We start from the raw sequence: 7,598 nt of genomic DNA on the forward strand, positions 1-7,598 counted from the left end.
CCTCAGGAAAATCATATCAGGGAAACTGCTGCAGAACCCTCCTGTTAACAGAGTGGACGGCCAAGCTCTCCTGAGGTAGTGACGCATTTATACTGAGCTTTGCATTCTACATGTTCCTAGGTGACCATTTACGATTCTCATTGCTTATGTTGCACCACGACTTGCTGCACTTTCTTTGTTTGTTGATACCTGACTGGGGTGGACAGGTGAGTCAGTTTGCCTGCCCTACCTTTGTCTCCTTCATAGAGTCAGTATGGCCCCCACTCCCAGAAATATGGTATTTTGACGAAGAGACACTACAGAGCAAAGTTTTGGTTTTTTATCAAATTTTATATCAATTTTGAGTCATAATCCCCACTTGTTAAAGCTTTTGTTCTGACTCTTTAAATCTAGTATGTTAGCCACCTGTCCCAGCTTTGTGTCATCCAAATAAATATTTGATCAATATACTTCTTCATCTGAGTAACTAATAAAAATGTTAACTAGATTTGACTAAATGTTGACTTGTTGACTAGATGGTAGATTTATTTCATGGAATATAATATGAGCATTCAATATGTTGTTGCAAATCTTTTTACCGTCATGGGAAGATGTCCAATAGTACTTTGAAAACTGAAAACTGAAAAAAAAAAAAATGCATACTCATTAAAATATGTGTGAGTATATATAAACACAGAAAAAGGACTGGAAAGAGAGCACCAAAAAAGTTAGTGTTTATATCCGACTGGCCAGGCTACCAGTAATTTTTCATTTTTAAAAATTATGTATTATTGTTTATGCCTACAGCACCTGGTCTTCCTAGGTGGTCTTCTATCCAAGTACTAACTGGGCCTGACCCTGTTTAGCTTCTGAGATCAGATAAGATTGGGCACGTTCAGGGTGGCATGGCCATAGACCAGGGACTATGGCTCCATTGGGGCATGAACCCAGGACCTTCTGTGTGTAAAGTAGACATGCTAACTGCTATACTATGGAACTATGTCCTCATTTTATTTTTAGTGCTTATATGTAGCTTCTGAAATATAATTTAAAGAGTATGAATAGCTTTTATAAATAGAGAAAAGAACAGAGGATTTAATATTTTTAAAAAATTCAAAAGAAATAAGGAGAAAGATCAAAGAGTCCTATGGCTTATCTTTAAAGATCTTTCTCCAGGTTCGACAAAGTGGTTCTCAGACTGCTATGCTGAACAGAATTATTGGAAGAGATTTTTAAAAACATTTGCCCTGGGAGAATCACCAGGTAATATTGCTGTTGCTAGTCCCTGGACCAGCCAGAGGACAGAGCCGCTTAATTAGTATTAGGTATATAAATGCACCTACTTTCTCTTTTTATGACCTCAGGTAACTAACCTAAACTTCAAAAAAAAATTTTTTTTGTGATATTGGGATATTGAAGGTTGATGGTGAGGCTTAAATGGAATAATGTACACAAGATGTCTAATCTAGTGCCTAATCCATGGTTCTCAACCTTATCCACAAATCATTCATTCTTTTCACACTTCTTCCTTCTTCTCCCTTTCCAGCACACTTTAAGACCTATCTGAGTCCGAGAATAAAGCAAAGACAGTAACAGTGTTCATGTAAATGTTTCTGCCAATTTCTGTAAATTATCATTCTAATGATCTCATGTAAAGTAAGAAATCCGTGATAAGCAACTCATGTTTTTACCTTTTTGTTTAAACCCTTTGCTTCTTTTCTGTGAGTTTTGCATTATTGAAATCCTCCCCCTCCCTATTTTCTGGTAAGCCTGGAGGTTAATTCAGAAAACATTTGCATTGTGAAAAAAGCAACGTGTGATCTTCATTCCCTAAAGAACTTAAACATAGGTGGAAAAAACTACACAGTAAAAATCAGTTTTGCACATAATAACATTTAGTGGTATTTTTGTCATTTTTTAATATCCTACTTGATAAGGAAAGCATGAGACAGCATACTTTTAAAAATTCCTTTTCATTCAGAGCAGGATATTTTAAAAGCAACTCAATGGGGAGTCACCAATTTCTATAGCACATGGTTCAAACCACTTCAGAAGGACCTCAAAGAAATGTATGTAGCCTTGAAGAGGCCAATGCTGGAAGGCTAGGTGACTCACTTGACTTGAGAACCCCACAGCCAAGTGTAAACCTGAGGCACTGCCAGATTAGCAAATTTACCTGCTCCCAAGGGAGCTTGACTCAGATGGTACACAGCCACAGGCCTCTCCCACTAATGCTTCCAGAGTTGAGCGGCATGTGTGAGCAATAGAAAATTCCTTTGACCCCAGAGATGGCTGTAAAAAGGAAGGGTCATGCCATGGGCTGCAGCTTTCCAAAAGCGAACCACTGTACACCAACTTCTCTTTTCTTCTCGAGAGTCCAAGATTCATACAGTAGTCCTATAATGTCCCTAATCTTAAGGGACTGCAAGCAGAATGCACAGAAGAATTACTTTCCATACGGAACACTGGTCATGAACTAGCCTTGCAGATATCAAGATAAAGCCCTTCTATTCCCTTAATTTGACCTTTTTTTTTTTTAAAAAAAGAAAAATAGAATTATCCTAGTTGAACATATTATTTCATCTGAGGTGTTTCTAATGATTTTGTGATTTTTATGGTTATGGATTTGTCATGAATTATTTAATTTAAAATGTAATCTATAGTTCTCTATGCAATATGATCATTTGTGATCATGTAACGATAGGGAAAAGATAAAAATTGTGTGCAAGGCCAGTTTTGAAACTGGAAATTTATTTGATTTTTTTTTTATCATCGTCATCATCATCACCATCATCTTCATCATTATTATTAAATAGTAGTAGTAGTCATACTTTAGTTCCTATTCTTTTTCTTTCTCTTTCGGTTTATGGCTTGTGGCCATTAGATGGCGCTGTGCATTTCAAATATGAAAAGCACATGAATCACTAATGAGTGGTAGGCTGTGCAGAATAAAAGTAATATGTGTTAAAATTGTCATGTTTTTGCTTCATTGAGGGTAGAAACAGTTTACTTTTTGCCTAAAAATTTCCAGTATTATCATTTATTAATCAGAATTCTATAATATAATTCCACAGTTCCATGTGAAACTTTCCTTGCATAAAGAAAATGTTCCTTCCTATCTGACATAAGAATCATGGCTCTCAGACTCAGATTTGGGTATGGAATTCCTGAGTCAAATGAGACAATATGACTCCTTTCTCCCCCCTCAGCATCGTGCTGCTGATTTTCTAATAATGTCAATGAACTTAGACTCTTTCATTTGGAGGTTCTTATCACTGGAAGCATTTACTCACAAAATAGGATGCAACTTCAATTACAAATTATTGGAAGTACTAGCCTGAACTTTGGAAAAGAATAAAATTAATTGGCTTTCTTCGTGGTCAGTCCTAGGAGTTAGCTTTATTACTCTCATCATTAACCAGCTGAATGATGGAAGATGTTTCTGCAGTTTTATCCTCAGACTTTATCTCTTACAGACCACAGTCTCTGCTATACCAATAGTTTCCTCTTTTTCTCATTTCCAGCTTTCTCTCCCATCCTCTACCCCATTCATTCCAGAGGTGTGCCCGAGGCCTCTCGCCTTCTTATTCCATACCTCTCCCTGAGCAGTCTCACCTTTGCCCAGGACTTGTTACCTTTATGGTGTTGATGTTTCCCAGTCTGTCTTCAGTCCAAGCATCCACTCCCACTTGTATGTCTTCAGGTACTCTTAAACTTAACTCACCTGAAACAAAACACATTATGCCCAACTCCAAACCTGTGTTCTCTCTCAAGCAATGCCATCTTCTCCTGTGCAGTTACCCCATGCAGAAGTCCAAGAGTCAGACTCCACCTTTTCTTGCTCTCATCCCCCTACATCCAATCTGTTGCCCAGTCCACCAGTCCTTGACCTTCTCTCTGCCACTATCCTGGTCATGGATTAGGTCATCTCTCATTTGGATGATGATTGGTTAACCTTCCCTGAATCTGCTCCCTCTCAGTCCATTTTTTTACATTATAGCCAGAGTGATCCTTGTATAATGTAAATCTCATCATGTCTGGCCCCTGCTTGAAACGGTCAGTAGCTTCTCATCTCTCTCAAGACAGATCCAAACTCCTTAAGGCTAACATATGTCCCTGGGCCCTTTCTGACTCTCTGGCCTTATCATTCCTGCCTCAAACTTGATACTTTGTCCTTAGACACACCTTTCAGCACCTCAGATCGGCTGTGCATTCTTCAGCTGCCAGTTTCTGCAAGTGGTGTCTCCTCTGCAGTTTTTTTCTCTCCACCCCGCTGACCTGGATAATTCCTACTGGAATCTGCTTAAATGTCACTGTTTCTGGGAAGGGACTCCTCTGACTGCTTCTCTAAATAGGATGGCCTCCCCTGCTTACCAAAACTCTTATCATACTGTGTAGTAATTACCCCTAGACTGTAATAAACAAATCTATCTTACTCTCCATTACATTTCTACCATCCAGACAGTGCTTAACATGTAGTAGGCCCTCAATAAATATCTTTTGAATGAATGAATGATAATACAGTCTACACAGCTCACTTGTACTCATTCTTTATAACCCAGGTCAGTTGTCTTCTCAGTTCATCCAGGCAGGAGTGGTCCCCCCCCCCCCCACCATCAATGACTGCCTGGCACTGTGCATGTACATCAGTCAGAACATGTATATTATGCTGAAATTGTTGAGCCCAGACTCTGCACCAGACTCTGAACTCCTTTAGGGAGGGGTAATGTCTTCCTCAGGTAACCCCTGATAGAGTTTGTAGAAGGAACAGATTCTCCTGCTTCCAAAGATCATGTAGCAAATTATGGTTAAGATAGGATGAGGTTTTTACCTTATTTAGGGGTTTAGGCCTGATTTTGTTTTTCATGGCTATTACCTTCAATTTCAATTTTTTAAAAATTTATTTTACTTAGAACTCTGAGATTTGAAGACCTCACACATTTGCTTGGTGAAAATCACTCTTGCAATCATTTAAGGATGTCAAGTCTCATATGTCTGAATGAGGTGGTTAGACTTTTGGAAGTGTGTAAGGAGTGTGTGTGTTCTGACTCCTATTTCCCTCCTCTAACCACTCTATATACTCGCTTTCTTCAGAAGAGAATTGTTTGTTCCATAGTACTACGAAATCTTTCTCAAGCACGTACTATGTGTCAGACACTGTTGTAAGCATTTTACATACCTTAACTAATTTAATCCTCAAAATAACCCGTTGAGACAGGTGCTGTTAAGCATTATCATTCTTATTTTAGAGATGAGAAGACTGGGGCACAGAGAGGTTTAATTGCCTGCCCAGGGATCAGTGGAAGAGCCAGGATTTGGACCCCGGCATTTTGGTTCCAGATCATGACCTCTTAACTACTATTATAGAGAAAGCTGGACCATGAAATACTTTTTTTGATTATTTCATGTCAGGATACTAGCAGCCATTTAATAAAACATTGTCATGTGGACCTGCTTCAATCTGTGAGTAAAAGGGCAGTTTGTTACAAAATCTCTCTTCTCCTCTGCCTCGGACCACTGCGTTCCTGGCCCAAAACTTCGCAGTAAGCTTTGCAATCCTTTGCCCTTCAGGTTTTCAGTCCTATTTCTCTCATTTCCCATAACACCTTTTCGTGAGACAAGCAGAGCCTTGCTCAGTTGCTCACAAACCGAGAGCCTTCTTTCTTGCTTTTTCTTGATCATATATCTATAACTGCTATGTTACGTTCCTTTTGTCCCACTGATACTAATTTAGAGACTTGTTAAGTTTTACAAGATCTCTTGCTAAACAGTGTTGTGTATAACAGTATACCACATGTTTTGTACTTAGGAGTTCATATGTATTTGAGCACAGCCCACCTAACCTAAAATCAGATGGCCCACATAACCCTGCAATCACAATACAGCTACAGAAGTTAAACTGCATTGTTATTTGATATAACAAAGTATGATCATACATAGTTATGCATTATTAGAAAGGCTATTTTAAAATAAATGTTTCAAAAGGTAAATAACATTTTTCATAAAATGTGGCTGCTATGTCATTTTTTTAAAGTGGTTTGGAAAGACCCCCTTCCCACATTTGAGTTTTTCTTCCCTTGTCATCAAAAGCCTGTGTGCTGTTTGTCCCAGACCTCATTTTTCCACTTCATTTTATCTTTTCAATTTTTCATTTAATCTTTAACTGGAACATTGTTGAGCATTTCATTCAATATCTCCTATCTAATATTCTTGTTCCCTTGGATGTCCTATCTTTCCTCAGGTTGCTGGAAAACTCCTGTAGGATATGTTTCCTTAGATCACATGTAACAGGAAGAAAATGCTATTTAAAGGGAAAATGTTTAAATACTTTTCTCAAGAGCAATTGTGTATTCTGGCTCAAAGAACCTCCATATGAATATCATTCAACTATTTGATCAACCATCATTTAATGAGCACCTACTAGGCCTGGCTACATATCAGGCACTGGGAAAATGAGATAAAAGTACAATCTTCAAAGAATTTACAGTGTAGGGTTGGGAGAATAACTATATTTACACAATCAGAATACAGTATGTTAGTGCCATAAGGCTTGGGGGCAAAGGAGCAGAGAAGGAGAGCTTACATCTTCTTGGAGGTTCCAGAAAAGATTACACTGAAGAAGGGTCACAAGCTGAATGTGGAAGGATGGATCAGCATAGCTGTTATTGTCGTTACAGAAAGAAGTAAGGTAGGGTTTGAACTTCAGTACTTTTATTCAGAAAGAAAAGAAACATTTTCCAAATACGGTTATAGGATAATTTTGGCATTATGCTGACGCACCTTACGGAACTTTTACTTCAATTATCTTTAAAATTTTAAATTGAAAATTTCAGAATGTTTCAAGTTTTGCATGTTTATGTCATAGCTTTTGGGATGCAACACATTTATTTTTAATTGTGGTAAGATGTACCTATAGTGCAATGTACACATCTTAAGGGTACAATTTTATGAGTGTGCCAATGAGTCATCCTTACGACCAGCACAGGAAGCTTATGACAGAAATTTCCCATCATTCCAGAGAGTTCTCTCAAGCTCTCTTCTAGTTCCCACCCTTCATAGGCAACCACTGATCTGGTTTTTATCACTACAGAGTTTTGCCTGTTGTATACCTTTAATAGAGAGAGAGGGCTATTCAGATTTTCTTTCTTTTTTCTTTTTCTATTTTCTATTATGTCAGTTTTTATATGTTGTGGGTTTTTTTTAAGACATTTGTTCAATTCATCTAAGTTGTTTAATTTATTGGCATAATATTATATATAATACCACCTTACCATCCTATTAATGTCTATATTATCTCTGGTGAAGTCCCCTTTTCATTCCTAATATTAATAATTTGTGTGGTTTTTCTCTTGATTGGCCTTGCTAGGGGATTAAAAATTTTATTACTTTTTCGTAGAACCAACTCTTGATTTTATTCATTTTCTCTATTTTGTCTGTTTTCTATTTTATTGGTTTCTGCTCTTAAGTATTTCCTTTCTGCTACTTATTTTGGATTTAATTTGCTCCTTTTCCCTAGTTTCTCCAATGGAAATATAAATATTTATATTTCCCTCTAAGTTCTGCTTTAGAAGTATCTCACAAGTTTGACATTTTTTTTGTTTGTTTGTTTTTAGTATAAT

General features: G+C 37.5%; 1 pseudogene; it reads right to left on the bottom strand.

Annotated features, from left to right (window-relative positions):
* Window positions 1–777: 777 nt before the first annotated feature.
* On the bottom strand, window positions 778–896 carry LOC118600774 (annotated as a pseudogene).
* Window positions 897–7,598: the final 6,702 nt, after the last annotated feature.

Source organism: Rousettus aegyptiacus, unplaced genomic scaffold (genome assembly GCF_014176215.1).
Source record: "Rousettus aegyptiacus isolate mRouAeg1 unplaced genomic scaffold, mRouAeg1.p scaffold_m13_p_3, whole genome shotgun sequence".
Taxonomy (NCBI): domain Eukaryota; kingdom Metazoa; phylum Chordata; class Mammalia; order Chiroptera; family Pteropodidae; genus Rousettus; species Rousettus aegyptiacus.